This window comes from Vulpes lagopus, chromosome 5 (genome assembly GCF_018345385.1).
Source record: "Vulpes lagopus strain Blue_001 chromosome 5, ASM1834538v1, whole genome shotgun sequence".
NCBI classification, from domain to species: domain Eukaryota; kingdom Metazoa; phylum Chordata; class Mammalia; order Carnivora; family Canidae; genus Vulpes; species Vulpes lagopus.
Window position 1 is genome coordinate 113,853,781 of NC_054828.1, and position 22,592 is coordinate 113,876,372.

Below are 22,592 nucleotides of genomic sequence, written 5' to 3' on the forward strand. Positions count from 1 at the left end.
AGCGCGCGGGACCAGCCGGAAGGGGGCGGGTCTCACCCCTCCGCGTCCGCCCGTCGCGGGCCCGCTGGGGGGAGGGGGGGAGGGGGAGCCGGGTCCCGCTCGGCCGCAGGGGGCGGGGCTCGGAGGGAGCTCGGCCCGCTCGCCCGCCCCCTCCTCTGCGAGGCGGAAGCCCCGCCCCCGGCCGCGCGCTCGCACAGGCGGCGCGCGCCCGCCCCGCGCCCCCGCGCCCCGCGCCCCCCGCCCCCGCGTGTCCGCGCCCCCGCGCCCCCCCGCGTGTCCGCGCCCTCGCGTCTCCGCGCCCCCGCGCCCTCGCGTCTCCGCGCCCCCGCGCCCCCGCGCCCCCGCGCCCCGCGCCCCCGCTCTCGCGCCGGGGGCGGGCTTGCTGCGCGTGCCGGGCGGGGAGACGGCGCGAGCCGGGCGCCGGAGAACGTCCGCCGCGGGGGCGGCTCCGGGGCCTGAGCGGGCTCCGCCGCCACCTCGGCCGCCGGGCCCGGGCCGCAGGAGGCGCAGGAGGCGCAGGAGGCTGCGGCCGCCCGAGACCTTCGCGGCGTCCCCAGCTCCGGCCGGGAAGTGAGTGCGGCGGGGGCTCGCGGCGGCCGCGGGCTGCGGGAGGGCGGCGGGGTGGGCTGGAGCCTCGCGCCCGCGAGGAGCGGGAAGGAGCCGCCGGGGCGCCGGGGGACGGACGGGGCTCGGGGAGCCGGGGCCGCTGCACCGCGAGCGCAGGGTCCGGGGCCGGCGCGGCTGGGCTCGGAGCCCCGGGCCGGGGAGGGGTCCCCGGGGTCCCCGGGGCCCCGAGCGCACCGTGGCCGCGGGGCGCGGGGCCGGGCTGCGGGCGCCGGGCTGATGCTGCTGGAGGAGGAGGCTGTGTTAGGTGCGGTGAGGGGCGAAGGAGGCAGGTCCTGGCAGAGGGCAGGTGAGGCAGTTAGGCCCTGGCAGAGGGAAGGGACTCCATCTCAGCTCGCCCCACGCACTGCTGGCGGAGGCGCCTAACCGTGCGGACCCCGTGCACCGAGGTCACCCTCGAAAAGAAGCTGTCCTGAGAGCAGGCGGGGTGGAGGAACAGATGCTTGCTGCTGAATTCCTGTGCCAGGCCTTGGGATTAGGAAGACCTTCCAGCGCTCCTGGCCAGCGTTTATCGATCGTTTATCTACCTGGGGTAGAGAACCGTGGTCAGCAGCTGGGGCCACGAAATAGTGTAAAACAGCCGTAATCTGCCGTGTAGGTAGGTGCTGACAATTTGGTAGCGACGGTGTGTGCATGTAAAATACAAAGTAGCATTGAATTTCGTCTCACACTTTATTCACTTTAGGTTTTTTTTTTTTTTTTTTTTGGGTCTTTTCCCAGTGTTGGGAAATTGGAGCTATAAATTGCTTGGTTTGGAGATAAAGCAGAAGAGTCAGAGGAGCTTGTGGGGGAAATTTGAGAGACTTTGAAGGCAGTTCTGCCTAACATTTAAAGGGGGGAGAAGGGAAGAAGAAATTTGGAAAGAGAAAAGTTACCTTCCTTCCCTCCTAAAAATTAAAAAAAAAAATTTTTTTATTGGAGTTCAGTTCTCCTAAAATTAAGCTCCGTGACTATAGCTGCTAAATCCTCAATGACAAGAACAGTGCCTGGCCCACAGCAGTCAGGTAAAAAATATTTATTGCGTGAACGAATGAACCAAGCAAGGCTTTGCTGTGTTTTACACGGAGCAGTATTAAATACTTCGATGTTAAGAATGGCTGATGGGCTTCCCGAGATTCTTATTCTTTTCTTTTCTTTTCTTTCTTTCTTTCTTTCTTTCTTTCTTTCTTTCTTTCTTTCTTTCTTTCTTTCTTCTTTTCTTCTCTTCCTTTTTTCTTTTCCCCTTTCTCTCTTCTTCTTCTTCTTCTTCTTCTTCTTCTTTTTTTTTTTTTAATATTTTGGTCACATAAGGTAACCCAGGTTTCTAGGTCTGGGTATTTATTTTTTATTTTTATTTATTTTAATTTTAATTTCTTTTTAAATTTTTTTATTGAAGTTCAGTTTGCCAACATATAGCATAACACCCAGTGCTCATCCCATCAAGTGCCCCCCTCAGTGCCCATCACCTAGTCTCACCCACCTCCCCTTCCACTACCCCTTGTTCTTTTCCCAGAGTTAGGTGTCTCTCATGTTCTGTCACCCTCTCTGATATTTCCCACTTGTTTTCTCACCTTTCCCCTTTAATCCCTTTCACTATTTTTTATATTCCCCAAATGAATGAGACATATAATGTTTGTCCTTCTCTGACTGACTGACTTCACTCAGCATAACACCCTCCAGCTCCATCCACGTTGAAGCAAATGGTGGGTATTTGTCGTTTTTGATGGCTGAGTAATATTCCAGTTGTATATTAGGTCTGGGGATTTAAAGCAGTGGCTGAGGAGTGGTGATTTCTTGTGGCCACCCTGCCACTTTCACATCTTTATTCCATGTTGGCCAGCAGGAGCTTAGTCCTTGGGTCATTCCTTCTAGTCATCCAATTCTGGCCTTCCTCTTTTCTGTCACTTGAGGAAGAAGAGCACTTTTGTCTAGGGAACATTTTTTACACTTTTATCCTGGTTTTTGGATCTAAGAGAATGTGTCCCTGCTCTTCTGTGAGGACTGCAGTTCTACTTATTCTTTGCCGCAGTTGGATTTCTGGGCTCTCCAGCTCCCAGCTGCTGTTTCAGTGCCCGGGGTTGCAGTGCCTGTTGGGTTACTTTGTCTGCCAAACTAAAACTTGACCTTTTATGAGTTCTGTGAGGATTTTTATCATACATAAGTGGAATTACCTTTGGAGAGGGTTATATAGTTAAAGTTGTGCCGGCGGGGCTTTTGAGCGTCCACTATGCATGGGAGACAGATTTTCTACTTAGAAAATTAGACTTAGAACCAACAGAATGCCAAGTTGCCTTTTATTTTATGGCTTTAATAAAAATCTTCTAGGGCCTTTGCTTGCACGTATAAAAAATAAGGGTAATACCAATCCAAACTTGGTCTTGTGCTGAAAGCCTTGAAGAACTAAGTTCATTTCTTTTTAGTTTTAGGACTGTGCACTTCAGAATGCAACCAGCAGGAGTCCATCGGTTCTTGTTTCGGGGTACCCTAGCCTGTAATTTTGGGTGCCTTAGTCCAGGTCCTCCCAGTGATGTGGTATTTTATCAGTATATTTATGTTTCTTTTAAAATCAGTTTTATGGATGTGTAGTTGACATATAATAAAATGCACAAATATCTGTGTACAGTTGGGTGTGTTCTGAAAAATGTATATACTTTGTAACCACTACCCCAATCAGGATATAGATATTTACATCATCCCAGAAAATGCCCTCATGCTGGTTTATAGTCCACCCTCTCTCATTTTATTTACTTCTCGTTACACAAGCATCAGGGCTGTGGTGTCTGGTTATGCAGGATGTGTATCACCTGCCTTTAGAGGTGTTCCATTCATAGTGGAATCCCTGTAAATGTACCTCCTGGGCTTGTCTCATGCACAGTCTGTGGGGCTCGGTACTGCAGCTCTGTGAAGGGCTCATGAACACACACTTTCTTATAAAATACTCAAAATACAGATAGAATAAACCTCCCTTGGTCCACTCTCTTTTCTACTGAAATTGCAGTTACCAGTTTGTTACTATCCTTCCAAATCTCTCTTTTTTTTTTTTTTTTTAAGATTTTATTTATTCATGAAAGAGAGGGAGAGGCAGAGACACAGGCAGAGGGAGAAGCAGGCTCCACGCAGGGAGCCTGATGTGGGACTTGATCCCGGGTCTCCAGGATCACACCCCGGGCTGAAGGCGGCACTAAACCACCGGGGCTTCCCTATCCTTCCAAATCTTTGCATTGTCTTCTACATATAGGTAATATAGAAAAAAAGCTAATTTCTCTCCACTCTTAAATTACTGACATGATACTGTACATTGTTACTGTTGCTGTTGTTTCCTAACAAAATCCCTGAGATCTTTCTGTGTTGGAACATTGGTATCTACCTGATTTTTCTTGACTACTACATGAACTCTTATGTGATATGTGTGTTGTACTGTTGTTTATTTAATCGTCTCCTCATTAAAGGCCATTTAAGCTCTTTGCTGTTTCGGACACTGCTGCAGTGAATGAAAGAAGTAGAATTGCAAAGAGGATGCACATTTTAAATTTTAATTCAGGGGGATTTAACCATGGAACTTGTGGATCTGGTTCATTTTTTTAAACTACTAGGTAATGTACAATTGTAGACTTAAATCACCTTTTTCATTCTTCATTCTCTGAGGGACAGACAGTTGTGTTACTTTGGATACTAAATCTTTGTTGGATCTGTGTGTTGCAAATGCATCCTGCTAGTCTGAGGCTTGCCTTTCCCCTTGGTTGGCAGTGTCTTTGTTTGTATGCAAGTTTAAAATTTTAATGTTATATTTATGAAAAAATTTCCCTTAAATTAGAAAGAAAAGGTTGTGTATGTCTTTTTTTTTTTTTTTTTTTTTAAGATTTATTTATTTGAGAGAGAGAGAGAGAGAGAGCATGAGCAGGGGGAAGGGCAAAGGGAGAGGGACAAGCAGGCTCCCTGCTGAGTGGGGAGCCCAATGTTGGGCTCAGTCCCAGAACCCTGAGATCATGACCTGAGCTGAAGTCAGACTGACTGAGCCACCCAGGCACCCATGTATGTGTCTGGTTTAAGTAAATTTTTTCTACCCCAGGGTGCGAATTATATATTTCTGTATTTTCATCTAAAATTTAAAAAGGGGCCTGACTGGCTTGTCAGAAGAGCATGTGGGGTTGTGATCTGGGGTTGTGAATTCGAGCCTCACATTGGGTGTAGAGATGACTTAAATAAGTAAAACTTAAAAAAAAAAACTAAATTAAAAAGTTTTGCTTTCCATGTGGAATTTCTCTGTGATAGAAGGAAGAGAGCCTTTTTTCCCTCCAATTTGGATATCTAGTTTTTCTGCTTTTTAAAAATTGTAAAATATACATGGCATACAATTTACCAAGTATACATTTGTGGCATGAGGTACATTCACATGGTTGTGTAACCATTACCATTGTCCATCTCTAGAACTTTTTCATTTTCCCCACCTGAAACTCGGTACCCACCAAACACCTCCCTTCAGCCCCCGGCAACCACCATTCTACTATCTCTATGACTTTGACTACTCCAGAGACCTCAAGTAAGTGGAATAATATAATATTTGTCCTTTTGCCTGGCTTATTTCATGTAGTATAGTGTCTTAGGAGTTCATATATATTGTAGCATGTATCAGGATTTCCTTCCTTTTTAAGGTGAAATACTCTTCCATTGTATGTATATACACATTTGTTTATTCATTCATCCATCAGTGGACATTTGGATTGTTTCTACCTTTTGGCTGTTGTAAATAATACTGTTATGAACATGGGTGTTCAAATATTTGTTCAGGTCCCTATTTCAAGCTTTTTTGTGTATATACCCAGAAGTGGAACTGTCTGTGATATTTTAAAAAAATTATATACATAACTGAATATGACCAAAATGGGTAGATGGTAGAGTATATGTCCCTTCTTCTCTGTATATGATTTCTCCTGTTATTAATATCTTGTTTCAGTGTGGTACATGTGTTATAACTGATGAATCAATGTTGATAAGTTATTATTAATTTAAGCTCATAGTATATATTAGGCTTCTCATTGTGTCCTTTGTGTTTTGTGGTTTTGACAAACGCAAAATGTCAAAATGTCATGCATCATTAATGTCGGTACATGAATTTCGTATAATGTCATTGCACTATCATCAGAATAATTTTATTGCTCTAAAAATCCCGAGTTCCATCTATTCATTCCTTCTTCCCTCCTCCTGAGCTCCTGATAACTACTGATTATTTTACTGTGTCTATAGTTTTGCCTTTTTGAGAATATCATGCAGTTAGAAACCATACAGTAAGTATTGTGGTCTTTCAGACTGTTCTCTTTCACATAGCAATGTGCATGTAAGTTTCCGCTATGTCTTTTCTTGTCTCCATAGCTTCTTTCTTTTCTTTCTCTTTCTCTTTCATTGAAATTCTAGTCCACATACAGCTCAATGTTGGTTTCAGGAGTATAGTTTAGTGGTTCATCACTTATATACAACACCTAGTGTTCCTCATGACAGGTGGCGTCTTTAATACCCATCACCCCTCTTTCCCATCCCTGACCCACCTTTCTCCATTAACCCTCAGTTTGTTCTCTGTGTTTAAGAGTACTTCATGATTTGTTTCCTTTTCTCTCTTTTTTCCCCTTTCATTATGTTCATCAATTTTGTTTCTTAAATTCCACATGAATGAAATCATATGGTACTTGTCTTTCTCTGACTTATTTTGCTTATTATGTTACACTGTAGCTGCATCTGTGTCATTGCAAACAGCAAGATTTCATTCTTTTTGATGGCTGAGTAGTATTCTATTGTATATATGTACCATATCTTCTTTATCCATTCATCAGTTTTGGGGCATTTGGGCTCTTTCCACAGTTTGGCTATTGTTGATAATGTTGCTATAAACATTGAGGAAACTTATTTCTTTTTATTGTTAAATAACATTCCATTGTATGAAAGTACCAGTTTGTTTATCCATTCACCTATTGAAGGACATCTTGTTTACTTCCAGTTTGGGGCAATTATGCATAAAATATCTAAATATTTATGTTCAGGTTTTTGTTTGGACACAGGTTTTCATCTCTTTTCAGTAAATACATAGGAGCATTTTTGCTGGATCTCATGGTAAGAGTATGTTTAGCTTTATAAGAAACTGCCTAAGTGCCTTCTGAATGTGGCTGTACAATTTTGCATTCCCAATAATTAAAAAAAAATTTATATCCTAGCACCCTAAATGTACTTAAAAAATAAGCCTTTGTCAGACTGTTCTCTAAAATTAAACTTCATCTGGAATGAATTCATATTCTAATTGTTGCTTTTGTTGGCTATCTTTCTTAGCATTATATTTCTTTATGTCTTTTGCAGTTTTGATTTATAGACTCATTCGAGTGTGAGTGCTTTTTATTCTGTTTTCCTTATTTCTGTGCTCACCCTTCTCTGTGTGGTGATATTTCAGGTGCTCCCATTGACTTTTTGAACCATAGTCAAGAAATCAGGTATAATAATGATGGGTCAGGGGTCCTACCCTTTGAGATAATTGGGGCTATTTTAGATCCATTCACAAAATATGGGAATGTCTTGCTTCAGGTCCTGGTCACGAGGATGTTTTTATCTTCCCACTTTTCTAGGCCTAGAGCATTATATAAACTGTAGCTCTACGCAGAGACTGGCAGCAGTATTTTATAGCTTCCTTTCAGCTCCAGGCCTCATCCTTGGCTTTGAGCAGTGAGTCTGGCTCAAATGTTTCTCCACCTCCTTTACTTTGTGTCACTGTTGCCCTTGAAGAAGGTAGGTACCTGCTTCTGGGCTCGGGGTCCAGCAAGCCTGTAGCTTCAGTCCTGCTTATAGTTTTGTGTATCTGTTTGGTTTCTGATCCAAATGGAATTTTACCTTGTTTTTGAGCCTGCTTAAATCATTAAATTTTTTTTTATTTATGATAGTCACAGAGAGAGAGAGAGAGAGAGGCAGAGACACAGGCTGAGGAAGAAGCAGGCTCCATGCACCGGGAGCCTGATGTGGGATTCGATCCCGGGTCTCCAGGATCGCGCCCTGGGCCAAAGGCAGGCGCCAAACCGTTGCGCCACCCAGGGATCCCTAAATTTTTTTTTTTAAAGAAGCAAAGGGGTATGGTTTTTTTGTTTGTTTGTTTTTTTAAATTTTTATTTATTTATGATAGTCATACAGAGAGAGAGAGGCAGAGACACAGACAGAGGGAGAAGCAGGCTCCATGCAGGGAGCCCGATGTGGGATTTGATCCTGGGTCTCGAGGATCGCGCCCTGGGCCAAAGGCAGGCGCCAAACTGCTGCGCCACCCAGGGATCCCTAAAATTTTTTTATTTTTAAATTATCTCTATACCCAACATGAGGCTGAAACTAAAAACCCTGAGGTCAAGAGTTACATGCACTACTGACCGAGCCAGCCAGGTGCCCCATGTCATTTAAAAATATATTTAAAAAATAGTTTATCTATTGATGTGTATTTGGAGTAGAGGGGATGCACTAAAGTGTTTACTTACCAGGCTACTTTGATTAGAAGACCTAATTGACCAGGTGTCTTTCTAATCTTCATACCACTTACTTTGTTTGCATAATTGCAATGCCTAGACTCTCCAATACAAAAGTTGAATAGCAGTGATGATAATGGGCATTTTTATCTTTTTCCTAAATGAGAATGCTTCAAGTGTTTCACTATTAGATATGATACTTACTGAAGGTTTCTAATAGATTTTTTTGTCACTTTACGTAAGTTTTCATCTGTCCTTGGTTTGTATTTTCTTTTTTCTTTTTTGTAAAGATTTGTTTATCTATTCATGAGAGACAGACTGAGAGAGAGGGGGGCAGAGACATAGGCAGAGGGAGAAGCAGGCTCCCCACAGGGAGCCCGATGTGGGACTCGATATCGATCTCAGATCCTGGGATCACAACCTAAGCCGAAGGCAGACGCTCAACCGCTGAGCCACCCAGGCGTCCCTGTATTTTCTTTTTAAATTTTTATTTATTAAGTAATCTCTACATCCCATATGGGGCTTGAACTCACAATCCCGAGATCAAGAGTTGTATGCTCCTCTGACTGAGTCAGCCAGCATCCTGGTTTGTGTTTTTATTGAATGTTAAATTTTATCAGGTTTTTTTTTTTTTTGCATTTGTTGAAATTATCATTGTCTTCTCTTTAATATGTTAAGAGTAGGACAGACAACTTTCTGAGTTGTCGATAACTGAGAGAAACATATATTGGTTATGATTTACTTAATGCATTTTTTAAAAAAGATTTTATTTATTCATTCATGAGAGACACAGAGAGATAGAGAGAGAGGCAGAGAACAGGCAGAGGGAGAAGCAGGCTCTATGCAGGGAGCCCGACACGGGACTCGATCCCGGGTCTGTCTCCAGGATCATGCCCCGGACTGAAGGCGGCGCTAAACCGCTGAGCCACCCGGGCTGCCCTGATAATGCACTTTTTAACAAAAAATGAATCTTTAGAAAAACTCATCTTGATCTTGAATTTTTATGTATTAACAACATTATAAATAAGCTAATACAGGACTAAAATGCTATAATAACCAGGTCTGGGGACACCTGAATGGCTCAGTGTGGTTGAGTGTCTGCCTTTGGCTCAGGTTGTGATCCCATGGTCCTGGGATCGAGTCTGCATCAGGGGAGCTTGCTTCTCCCTCTGCCTATGCTTCTGCCTCTCTCTCTCTCTGTCTTTCATGAATAAATAAATAAAATCTTTTAAAAAAATCAGGTCTGGGCTAAATATTCTTATAATTAAGCCTCACTATAATGAAATAGTGCTCAGTTAAAATTTTTTTTGAGAACTTCTGGGACTCTACAAAGACTTTTTCAGCGCCTAACCATTTGAACTTCTTCCTGGATTCTTTTTGTAGACTTTTTACTCCCTCCTTTTAACTTCTCTCTCTGCCTGTTGTCTCTTCTTGCCAGAGAGAGACTTTCTTCCGCAAGTAATAATATTATTTATTATGAGGCTATAGTATATCAAGTGCTTTTTTATAGATAAGGACTATTTTTTAATCTTTATAATTTTGGAAGCTAGGTATGGTATCTCCAGTATATGGATGGAGCTCAGAAAGGTTAAAACTTCTTTAGGGCCACACAACTAATCAGGGACCCGTATAATATTTGAACCCAGATCAAACTTCAAAGCCCTTGTCCTTTCTACATGCTGTCTTTAAACAAGACTGTTGTTCTAGTTCAACTTGAGTTTTGTTTTGGTTTACTCACGTTGATTCCTGAGTGGTCCCAACAGAACCACTCTGTGTCTCCAATATGATTTCTCTCTCTCTCTCTCTTTTTTTTTTTAAAGATTTTATTTATTTATTCATGAGAGACACGCAGAGAGAGGCAGAGACATAGGCAGAGGGAGAAGCAGGCTCCATGCAGGGAGCCTGATGTGGGACTCAATCCCAGGACTCTGGGATCATGACCTGGGCCAAAGGCAGATGCTCCACCACGGAGCCAGCCAGGTGCCCCTCCAATATGATTTCTTTAAGAGACTTTTTCCTTAGGTACTTTATTGCTTTTTCCCCAGTCTGATGTTTTACATCTTCTTGAGAGATTTCTTAAAATTATGCAGTCTTTCTTGAATATGGAATGAATAGTGTCATGGTTACGCATGTGGGCTCTGGAGTAAAGTATTTTGGTTGGACCTTGAGTTTATTTTCTTTTAATTTTGCGAACGTTGTGAAACATTGACTTTCTGAAAGATAGGGAGAATAAAACTAGTGAGTACCTGTATACATACTACTCAAGAAGGTAGGCTCCTTTTAGGGTTGAACCCTCATGTAACTCTTTGCCAATTGTATTCTCTTCCCCTTTCAAGGGGACTACTTTTCTGAACTTGATACTTTTCATTCCTGTACATACTTTCATTACATACGTAAATAGCCCTAAAATGTATATTCTTTTGCATTTAAAAACTTTATATTAACAATACTAATTATTTCTTTTTGTAACTTATCTTTTTTTTTCCCCCTCAATATCGTGAGACTCATCTATATGGATACATGTAGCTGTAGTGCTTTCATCTTGGCAGAATAGGACTGTATTTTTTGACTGTGTCACAATATACTTTTATATTTTCCTGTAGATGGCAATTCATTTGTTCTGGATTTTTCTTTTTTCTTTTTCTTTTCTTTTTGTTTTTTTTTGCTATTACAAATAACACTGCTATGAATATTCTTGTCAGATTTCCTTGTGCACACATACATGTCTTTTAGAGTTCCTGGGGGTAAAAAAACGCTGGCTTGTGTGCCATGCACATCTTCCACTTTAGTGGGTATTACTAAATTTCTCTCTGAAGTGGTTTTACCAGTTGACATTTGCATCAGTGGTGTGTGGCTTCTATTGCTTCCCTGCTTTGTCAACCCTTAGTGTTATTAGAGTTTATAATTTTTGCAAATCTGATGGATGAATAATATAATCTTATTTTTTTTATTATTTTGGTTTTTAATATATATTTTACTGATTATTGGTGAGATTGAACATTGCTTGATGTTTTTATTGGCTCTTTAGATTTCCTATTCTGTGATTTGCTTGTTTTCATCATTTACCTTTTTTTTCTGTTGTATTAGCTTTTTCATACTGGTTTTTAATTCTTACTACCTTTTATACTAACATAGAAAGGTAGTATAACAGACGAAGAGTTATGGGTTCTGGGTTTCTATTTCCATTTCTTTATTGTGAAGTATAACTATAACTGGGGACAAGACATTTATTTTGATGCTCAAAATTTGAGGTCTGGGTTAGGTCATTTCTAAGCCCTCCCATTCTGATTCTCCATTGCTTTGCTTTGGCTTTTGTAGCTCATAAGAATTACTACAAATGTTTTAACTGAAATTAAGGATCTGAGAACTTAGAAAAGGAATTTTTAACATCATGGATTTTGATGTGAAGGCTGCACACTGCTATTTATTTATTTATTTTTGTAGATTTTTTTTAAGCTTTTTTTTTTTTTTAAAGATTTGTTTATTTGAGGTGGCAGGAGGGGCAGAGGGAGAGAGAATCTTAAGCAGACCCTGTCTGCCCCCAGCAGGGAGCTCTAGGCCGGGCTGGATCTCAGGGGAAACCAAGTCAGCAGGGCTTAACCGACTGGGCCACCCAGGTACCCGAAAAGAGGTTTTCAAAAATACAACTTCATGTAGCAGTTCTGATGAATATCTTTTACTTCATGTAAATGTCTACTTTTAGTAGCAATCTCAAAAGAAAATCCTGTTTTTAGGAGTATGTTTAATTGAAAAAGCTCATTTTTCCCCACTTTCGTCTAGGCAATTGTTTTGACCAAAGGTAAGCCTCCACCAAGTACCTCATACTTAAGCACAGTTTGTAGCTTTTTTTGAAACTTTCATCCAAAATACACTTTATCTCTTCTGTGGCCTAGGAAATACCTGTATCTTTCTATTAGGGTAATGGAAAAGAAACACTATGCCAGAGGCTGGACTATACAGAGTTTGGAGCCCCATATACCTCACTTGCAGACCACCACACTCATGTCTGCTGTTCACTAAGCCTGCTCCAAAAGCTCTAAAGTGAGCACTCTTCAGAGGTTCCAGAATTGGGTTAGGAGGTGGGTGGCTGCCCTGTGAATCCGTGGCTCCGGATCAGACCCACTTCTTGGTGACATTGAGATGGTCGAGCTGGTCTGCCACGAACCTGTGCGGGGGGACCTTGGACATCCTGGCTGCCTTGATGGCCTCGAAGGCCGCCGCCCTACACCCCGTCGCGTGGCCATACTCCTGCTCTGCCGACAGGTAGGATGTGTTCAGCCAGTACTGGTCCTCTGCTTCTATCTCCAGCCAGTGGATCATGTTCTGCTTCGCTTGGAAGGACACAGGCCTGCGATCCCTGGTGCTTCCCGATCCACTGCCGACTGCATCCCCCAACAGACCCCACGGCCTCCCTGTATAGATTTTATTTTTAAGTAACCTTCATACTTAGTATAGGGCTTGAACTTACAACCCCAAGATCAAGAGTTGCACGGTTTACCAGCTGAGCTAGATAGGTACCTCTGCACACTGCTATTTAATTGGTTTTATTTTCTTTTCATTAATTCCAAAGTAATTTGAAAAAATCATTCTTAATATATTTCTTTAAAAAAGTCTCTAGGGACAAGCCTAACACTATGAATAACTAACAAAGATATGTTTTCTGAAATATGGCTATGAAAACTAGAGCTTTACATGTCTTTTCAAGAGTGTACCTTTTATTGTTCATATGCTTTTAGTGTTTCCCTATTAGGTAAGTAGTTTAGTATCTTTTCTTAGAACTAAAATTCCTTCTTATTAACTAAGCAACCCATAGCAGGTTTTAGGAAAAACTAGGAGGTTTGTTTTTAGCACAGTAGAGGCACATGTTTCTTCTTTCAGTGGCTTACTTTCTGTTACATTCTTTCTCTGATTCTTTGGGCACATTACATTTCTACCTCTTTACCTCCTTTCACTTTTGTTAAAACCTTTTCTCTATTCCAAATTTAAAGTGTAACAAGTGATTAATAAAGTACTTCCAAGTTTATATCTTTATACTATTATTTTTTAAAGAGTCTATTTTATGTTTTTCAGTAACCTCTACACCCAATGTGGGGCTCAAACTCATGACCCAAAAGTCAGGAGTTGTGTGTTCTTCCAACTGAGTCAGCCAGGCGCCCCAATATTTTTATACATTTAAATCAGAAGAATTGTAAATTAAGAAGGAGGAGTCTTGCCCACAGAATTCTAGTCTATGCATCATCCAAGAGGGTAGTTACATAATAACATCAATAATGATAATAATAATAGTAGCTGACATTTATTAGGCTCTTATTTTGTGCCAGGCATTGTGCTAAATGCTTTACATAATTTATTAATAGTTACCACAGCCCTATGAGGTTATTATGTTAGCTATTCAGAGCTCTTTGTGGTAGTGAAGTACGGTTTTGAATATTTTGTATTGGAACCTAGAGGACTTTTTCAGATTTGTAAAAAAGAAAATCTTAGGGTTTCACAAACATTACTTTCCCTCCCTCTCTCTCTCTCTCTCTCTCTCTCTTTTCTTTTTCTTTCTTTCTTTCTTTCTTTCTTTCTTCTTTTTTTTTTAAATTTTTATTTATTTATGATAGTTACACAGAGAGAGAGAGAGAGAGGCAGAGACATAGGCAGAGGGAGAAGCAGGCTCCATGCACCGGGAGCCCGATGTGGGATTCGATCCTGGGTCTCCAGGATCGCGCCCTGGGCCAAAGGCAGGCACTAAACCTCTGTGCCACCCAGGGATTCCTCTTTCTTCTTTTTTAATATAAAGGAGAAGAGAAAAGAAGTGTTACAGGCAGAATAGTAGGGAATTTTCCTGAAATAGGCAAGGAAGTTCTCTTTCAGGGAAGTGTGACTAGTTACAACTAAGTACTAACTAGTGACAATCTCTGTTATCTCTGACTTCTTAAATAAATGGGCATCCAGAGAAAAGCTGATAGGAGTTTTGTTGGGAGACAGTGAATTTGCCCAAGAAGTTTTAATTCATGCATTCTTTGAAGTAACTGAGAGCTGGAAGGGTTAAGACAGTAACAAAAAGATTGGGGGAGATGAAAGATATTTAACACTTGGGTGTAGTACAGAGACGTTCTGCAAACATTTCTAGAGCCTGCTCTCTTTCTGATAATCTTTTCCTTTAGTCTTTTCTGCTGACAGACTTAGTCCAACTCTGGAGCCTATTGCTTCCCATAAAGGACTAACAAAGGGTCTAGATATTTTGTTGCATCTAGATGTTTTGTTTTTGAAGCCTAATCTCCAGGCTTCATTTAATTGTAACATAAAAAAACCTCTGTTCATGAACTTGCATTTTTCTTATTCCTGGAGTCCTCATGTTTGCCCTGGAGGGGGCGATGTGGCCCAGCAGAAAGAGAGTAGGTTTTTCTAGTCAAATGGGTTGGTTGCCTAACCCCACAGATTACTAACTTTGTAACCTTAGGCCACATTAACTAACCATGTAGGCTCTAAATTTCCTCATATGATTGCTACCACCCATATTACTCATTTGTTCTTCAAATCTAGCACAGTCCCATTTTCTCATTCTAGGGTGTTGTGTGTCTCTGTGTTTTAAAGAACAGTGGTTTCTAGAGTGGGAGGTGTGCAAAATGATTCTCCAGAAAGGGTATAACAAAATATGGACAATTAACTTTTACTAGTTGACTAATAGGTTGACACTTTGTCTGTGTATCTGGTGATATACATCGGGTATGGTAAGCTAAGTAACCTGAGAGGGAGATGCTGGAGACACTATAGCGTGGAGGGGCTTGTCGTGAGAGCGTGAGAGCCTCCTTATTTGTTGGCTTACGTTCTGCTTGGACATATTACAGTTCATCTCTGCCTGGATTAGTGGTCTTTTGGATTATATTATCTGATTTCAATTAAATAAACCTTGCTAAAGAGACAAAGGGCTTAAGGGATTCCTGCAAAGAAATTACAGGCTGGAGTTTCTGATTTGGCTGAAGATTGAAGTAATGATATGCAAGGACACATGAACAACAAGAAAAAAACAGAGCTGATACTTTTATTTATATTATAAGCTTGTCAGTCTCATGAAAAGTATAAAGTAATAATGATCTAAGTGGGTTGAAGAGGAGTCAGTAAAATTGTTAAATACTATTTGATATATGGGTTTATATGCACTGTTGAGTATATTGTATCTTAAGATATTTACTAATGATAGTATGAGCCTACTCTTATCAGTTGAGATATTAAAACTAAGCGTTTGGTGTATGAAGACAAACTTACCGAAATTTTTCAGTGATGATTATAGGCATAAGCTAATTAATCTAGTACATTAAAAATTATTAAGTTAGACATTTTTAGAAGATTCTTTAGAGATTTCTTACTTTAGGAGTAAAAGACAAAAAGCCATAAACCTTTGCTCTTCCTGTTTTGATTAAAATGGCTGAAATACCATACAGACAAATCAATAACTTTAGTTTGGTGACAAACTAAAATGCATCTTTTGTTGGGATACTCCTAGAAGACATTGCTGAAGATTGAAGTAATAAATACTGTATCAAATTTGGAGCTTATGAGAGTTGGTGTACATTTGGATAAAACTACAGAGCTTATGGTATTTTGTATACTGTTTCAATAATAAAACATATGGAGTCCTGTATCCCCAACACCCCCAACCACTAAAGAAAAGGTTTACTAGAGAATATACTCTAAATAAATGATTTAATGTTTTATTATGAAATAGGACCTATAGGGCACCTGAGAGGCTCAGTGGTTGAGTGCCTCCCTTCAGCTCAGGGCATGATCCTGGAGTCCCAGGATTGAGTCCCACATTGGGCTCCTCAGAGGGAGCCTGCTTCTCCCTCTTCCTATGTCTCTGCCCCTCTCTGTGTCTCTCATGAAGAAATAAAATCTTAAAAAAAAAAAAAAAAGAAAGAAAGAAAGAAATAGGACCTATAAAGAATAATACAGGGTGCCCAGAACCCAATCCAATAAATAAAACAGCTAAGTAGAGTTAGTGTCCCTCTGCTGTCACATCATTCTGCTTCCATCTCCAGAGGTGTTCACTCCTCCGAATTTGGTGATGCATGCTTCATGTGCACTTGGAAAGAATTTTTATTTTGCCATTATTGGATGGCATGTTCAATAAATATCAATTAGATCTAGTTGGCTGGTGGTGTGGTTCAGTCCTTCCATGTTCATCTTGAATTTCTACTTGTATTGATTATAGAGAAGTATTAAAGTCTCCAAGTGGAAATGTGGATTTGTTAATTTCTCCTTTCAGTTCTATCAATTTTTGCTTAGTGTATTCTGAGGCACTATGGTTAGATATGACATTTAGGATTGTTATGTCTTCTCAGGGAATTCTGTATGTTATAGGCCCAGCAATATAATGTTATGTATACTGTTTTATGTAATTGCTTTTTAAAAAAAATTATTTAAAATTTTTTTTTAAAGATTTATTTACTTAGAGAGCTTGCACATGAAAGTGCAGGGGCAGGAGGGGCTGAGGGGGAGAGGGGAATGGAGAGGGACAAGCAGATTCCAAGCTGAGGGCAGAGCCAGATTATTCACTCATTATTTATATTAATATCAAGTTGAGGGTATTGAATACTATTTAATTTTGTTGCTGAAATTGTTTCAACTTTGACCATTGGGAGCTTTCAGTTGGCTTCTTCTTCTTTTTTTTTTTTTTTTCCCAGTTGGCTTCTGTGTCCCTTTGATTCACTCCTGTCAGATGTTTCTTTCCTTCCCAGAACTTACTTTCAAGGTGCTCCGGGGCTCTTATCATGTATTGCCTCAGCCATTTCTCCAAGGGGCCCTGGTTTCTTTTATTGGAGAATGATATTATGCACCAAAATTTGGGCACTAAGTGTGCTCATTGCTATTGGGATATTGTTTCTAGGCCCTCTCAATTGACAGAGCAAGGACGTCTATATGTGTACACTAACCCATGTATATACACATATTTACAGATGCTTCCATGTGTAACTGTCTGTATCTATATTAAAATAACATGAACTTGTACGGATGTTTCCAATTTGTAATCCTTTACCACATGGATCTTTCTAGCTTCTCATCTTGCTTATCTGTAACCTCATCACTCCACCATCTGCTATCCATTAACTTAAGTGTTTGGTTACAGTACACATGCATACTAATATCAGAATTGTCAACTTATAACCTGTGGGAAACTAGAGTACAGTTATATTTTGCTTTGCCTTTAGTCTTACAGACTCCATTTATTTTCACAGTTGCTTAGGTGACTACTTTTCCCCTCAGCTTCTTCAGGGAGGTTGTGTCATACATTTTGTAATACAGTTTGACTGTTTTGTCACATTCTCCATTTCATCCTGAGATCCTTTGACATTATAAGGATTTTTAAAAAATTTACATACTTTGAGGTTCACTCTGAAATTTCAGTTAGTTTTGACAAATGTGTAGTGTCATGGATCCAGCATTCCAGTATCATATGGAAGTTTCACCACCCTAAAAGTTCCCCTATTCATTCCGTTTGGTTTCTTCCCAAACCTCTGGTAACTACTGATCATTTTACCATTTGTGTAGTTTAGTTTTTCTAGAAGGACATAAAATTGGAATTATATAGTGTGTAGCCATTTCCAACTTGCTTTTTCACTTAACAATATATATTTAAGCTTCCTCTGTGTCTTTTCATGGCTTGATAGATCATTTATTATTGCTAAACCAGTTGTGAAAGTACCACTGTTTATCTCTTCACACATTACAGGGCTTCTTATGGTTCCTTTCATTATTTGACAATTGTGAATAAAGCTGAGCGTAATCATTTGGGTGCAGGTTTTATGTGAGTATAAGTTTTCAACTCATTGGGTAAATACCTAGTGATGCAGTTGCTGGGTCACATGGCAATAAGATTATGATGAGCTTTGCAGAGGCTGCCAGCTTGTCTTCCAACATGACTGTGCATTTATCACTTGCAATGGATGAGACTGTTTGGGCATTATCACTTGCAAGAATTGCTCTACATTCTTGTCAGCATTTAGTATTGTCATTAAAAAAAATTTAGCCATTGTAACAGGCATATAGTAATATCTCATTGTGTTTTAATTTGTAATTTCCTAATGACAATGATATTGAACACCTTTTTATGTACTTATTATCATTTGTATGTCTTCTTTGGGGAAGTATCTAGATCTTTTGATCATTTTTTTTTAATTGGGCTCTTTTCAAAAAAGATTTATTAATTTATTTTTAGAGAAAGAGTGAGAGTGTGAGGGGAAAGGGGTAGAGGGAGAGGAAGAGTCTTAAGCAGATTCTGTGCTGACTGTGGAGCCTGACATCAGGACCTGAGCTGAAACCAAGAGTCTGATGCTTAACTGACTGTGCCACCCAGGCCCCCCTCTTTTAAAAGATTTTTTTTTTTATTTTTTATTTATGATAGTCATACAGAGAAAAAGAGAGAGGCAGAGACACAGGCGGAGGGAGAAGCAGGCTCCATGCGCCGGGAGCCTGATGTGGGATTCGATCCCGGGTCTCCAGGATCGCGCCCTGGGCCAAAGGCAGGCGCCAAACCGCTGCGCCACCCAGGGATCCCCTGCGCCACCCAGGGATCCCTAAAAGATTTTATTTATTTTGTTGGAGGTGGGGAGGGAGAAGAAGAGAGAGAGGAGGATTCTTACTGTTGAATTTTCTTTTTTTAAGATTTTTATTTTATTTATTTATTCATGAGAGACAGAGAGAGAGAGAGAGAGAGGCAGAGACACAGGCAGAGGGAGAAGCAGACTCCACACAGGGAGCCTGACATGGGACTCGATTCCGGGACTCCAGGATCATGACCTGAGCTGAAGGCAGCGCTAAACCGCTGAGCCACCGGGGCTGCCCTACTGTTGAGTTTTAAAAGTTTTTTTATACTTTGAATATAAGTCCTTTATCAGATGTGTTTTGAAAACATTTCAAATTAGGGCTTGTCTTTTTTATTATCTTAGGAGTTTCTTTCGTATAACAATTAATTTTGATAAGATTCAACTTATCACTTTTGTCTGTCATAGATTTTGCCTTTGAGGTGTTGTATCTTAAAACTCATTCTGTTTGATTTTGGGCTTAGGGCATTAAACAGCCTCTTCTAGGGACTTACTGTTTCAACTGTTTTTTGATTGAAGAAACTTTACTTACATTCTCATAGCTAGAACTCTGGGTGGTGTTTTTGTTTTTGTTTTTTTACATTTTGTAGACTAAGGCTGTGCTCTGTTTTTTTTTTAATTATTAATTTTGCTTCAAAGGTGTTTATTGTTGCATTGTTCAGAGTAGTAGATAATTGGAAATAATTGCCAACAATCAAGGCTTGGATAAGGAATTGTGATAAATTTCTGTTCTACCATTCAAAATTATGTTTTTGAAGAGTGCTCAATGGCATGGAAAGATGTTCATATATATTGTTAAATTCCTCCCCTTAGTTTTATCGAAGTGTAATTGACAAATAAAATTGTATATCTTTAAAGTGTACAATGTGATTTGATACATGTATACCTTGTGAGATGATTACCACAGTTGAGTTAATTAACACAACTATTGCTTCACAGTTATCTTTTTTTGTGGTAGTTTAAGATCTATTCTCTTATCAAATTTCAAGTATACAATACAGTACAGTATTACCAACTATACTTATCACGGGGTACATTTGATCCCCAGACCTCATTCATCCAATAACTGAAAGTTTGTACCCTTTGATCACTATCTTCCATTTCTCCCACCTCCCAGCCCCTGGAAATCACCATTCTACTCTGCTTCTATGGTGAGTTTGACTTTTTTTTTATTACTAGATTCCACATATGAATGAGTTCATGGTATTCGTTTTTCTTTCTCTTAGTTCACTTTGTACCTTAATCTTTTTAGTTGTATGGAGTGAAGCTCCTGAGTAGGATCCCTGAAGATGGAACGTGTTGGCATAAATACACCAAGTGGATTTTTCTGTATATCCACAGGATGAACTACAGGAAGATGTGGGTGCAGAGTCTGAGATCACAGTGTCATAGAATTGTATTTGTGCATTCATGTGGACAAAGATTTTGGCAGTCGAAATGGGAAAAAAGGGTGGATGCTTGTGATCATGAGGAAGGAAATGGCAGGGTTTGAAGCCAGAGTTAGAATATGAAGGGAATGATACAGAGGTGTTGGTTACCTCTTGATCAGGAGGCTAAGAAAAGGCAAAGTGCCAGGAATGCAAGTGGAAGGAAGTAAAGAAATGTACTTGCATTCATGTTGTAAGTGTTGATTTTCAAGGTTTTATCAGAAGGACAAGGATATACAATCAGGTGTGGCAGTAGAATTAGATATTTGTTGAGTGTGGAAATGTTAAAATCATAATTACAGAGCTTAAGCTATTAGTATCCATAGAGCACTGGATGGACTCACCTATCAGTAAGGCCTAGGGGAATCATTTATGGTGATCTTAGTTTGTATGTACCCTGTATTTTATGTAATCTGAATGTAGGGTTGGTTGAAGTGAAAAGACTTAATGTTTTAGTTTGAGTTCCCCCTAGAAGCTGACTCAAACAGGATTGAGTGCAAGTATTTTGTTTTGGAGATTATCCCAGGAAATACTAGTAGGGGACCGTGAAGATAGAGAAATGAGGTTTAGCAAATAAAGGATTTGTTTCAAGCAAGTTACCACTGTGAGAAACTGAGCTTATTCCTACTGGGGAACTCTAGGAGCCGATGTAAAACATGTCCTCAGAGCAAGGTAGGTGGAGTATCTATCGGTCATTGGATAGGAATGTTTCCAGAGGGTGGTAATTCTATAGTATTTCAGGCTTGGTAGCAGGGAACTTTCTCTCAGAAGTCAAAGAAAGCCATCAGTATTTTGTTTTTAAGATTTTATTATTTTTTAAGTTGGCTCCATGCCCACCGTGGGGTCTGAAGCCATGACCCTGATGAGATCAAGACCAGAGTTGAGATCAAGAGTAAGATACTCAACCAACGGAGCCACCCAGGTACCCCTTACAGATTTTATTTTCAAGTAATCTCTCTACCCAATGTGGGGTTCAAACCTACAATCCTGAGATCAAGAGTCATGCTCTACTGACTGACCCAGCCAGGTGCCCCCTGTTTTCTTTTGTTTTTAAAGCAGATTCTGTCAGTCCAGTAGAGACAGAATTGGCAAAGATTAGGAGACATGGGCAGGGAGCCCGCTTTTGCCTCTTTTCTTTATACTATGCCATGTAGTTCTAGCATCTCCATTTTCTATAGGTCATCCATCCCCCTCACACCGAAGCTCAAATGAGTCCATCTAGCTGTACATTAGGACTGGCTTTAGGTGTCCTCTGGAACATTGCGTCCTAGGTCATGGGGGAGTGCCCCTATACCAACAATTCTTACCAACCTTATACTTGGTGGCCAAATTCATTCCCAGGTCCTACCAGTGCATTTCATCAGTCCAATAGCTGTTTTGGTAAATCATTCCTTTCTATCCAAAGTAAGGACCGAATGTCTCTATTCCTATGAGGCCAAGACTTGACCCTCGTTATTAGCTCAGAATCAGTGAAGGAGGTAGGGACAGGTCCTGAGAAGGGGTCAGCATCTTTTGAGGAATGTATCTCAGATGAGGCCTTTCGTGGTCTAGGCAGAGGAGACTGCCATCTTGTAGTAAGAGCCAGGGAGCCACTTCTTTTGGCTCAGAGGGTTCAGGAGAATCTTGACTGGACTGTGAATTCAGTCTTTTTCTTTTCTTTTCTTCTTTTCTTTCTCTTTCTCTTTCTTTCTTTCTTTCTTTCTTTCTTTCTTTCTTTCTTTCTTTCTTTCTTTCTTTCTTTCTTTCTTCTTTCTCTCTCTCTCTCTCTCTCTCTCTCCCCTCCCTCCCTTCCTTCCTTCCTTCCTTCCTTCCTTCCTTCCTTCCTTCCTTCCTTCCTTCCTTCCAGATTTTATATATTTATTCATGAGAGACATAGAGAGAGGCAGAGACACAGGCAGAGGGAGAAGCAGGATCCGTGCAGGGAGCATGATGCAGGACTCGATCTCAGGACTCCAGGATCACGCCCTGGGCTAAAGGCAGGTGCTAAACCGCTGAGCCACCCAGGCATCCCTGAATTCAGTCTAATAATTTACCAACTTTCATAATCAGAATTTGGGACCGATTTTTAGCACAATCTGCCTTCTAGTTGTAGGGACTGAGAGCTCCTTAAAATGCTGCTGTGAGGTCTTCTGGCTGTCATTATCATGCTTTGAGTTGGTACTTAGATGATTTAGGTCTTGACATTTTCTTTCTTCTGTGCATCAATGCTACTTAACAAAAACTCAACCAATTTAATTATCTTTAAAATTCTTGATGCCTCTATATCTCTTAAATGCTAAAGCTGTCACGTAACTTGGTCATCTTTACCTGTATCGCATCCTACCTCCACCACATTGAGAATCTTAGTAATATTGAGGCAACAGCGTACCAGGGGTTCTCACAAAGCCACTTAATTACCAGCACTGGGAACCTTGTCTGTCATCTGGTGGGTAAGTGATCTACTTACAGAATGTTATATCAGGATCAAATCTGTCTTATTTTGGGTATCCTAG

The 22,592-nt window shown here is 40.6% G+C and overlaps 1 protein-coding gene across 12 annotated transcripts in view; it reads left to right on the forward strand.

Moving 5' to 3' along the window:
* The first annotated feature begins 363 nt into the window (after positions 1 to 363).
* The window catches only part of DTNB (dystrobrevin beta), a 234,984-nt gene continuing 212,755 nt past the window's right edge, over positions 364 to 22,592 (forward strand). For 3 of the 12 annotated variants that reach the window (XM_041756393.1, XM_041756396.1, XM_041756404.1), the window contains exon 1: positions 366 to 570. The gene's annotated coding sequence lies outside the window, so the exon portion shown is untranslated. Of the gene's footprint in view, positions 571 to 853; positions 1,223 to 22,592 lie in introns of those variants that run through there. The other 9 variants (XM_041756400.1, XM_041756403.1, XM_041756405.1 and 6 more) reach the window with 5 other exon arrangements.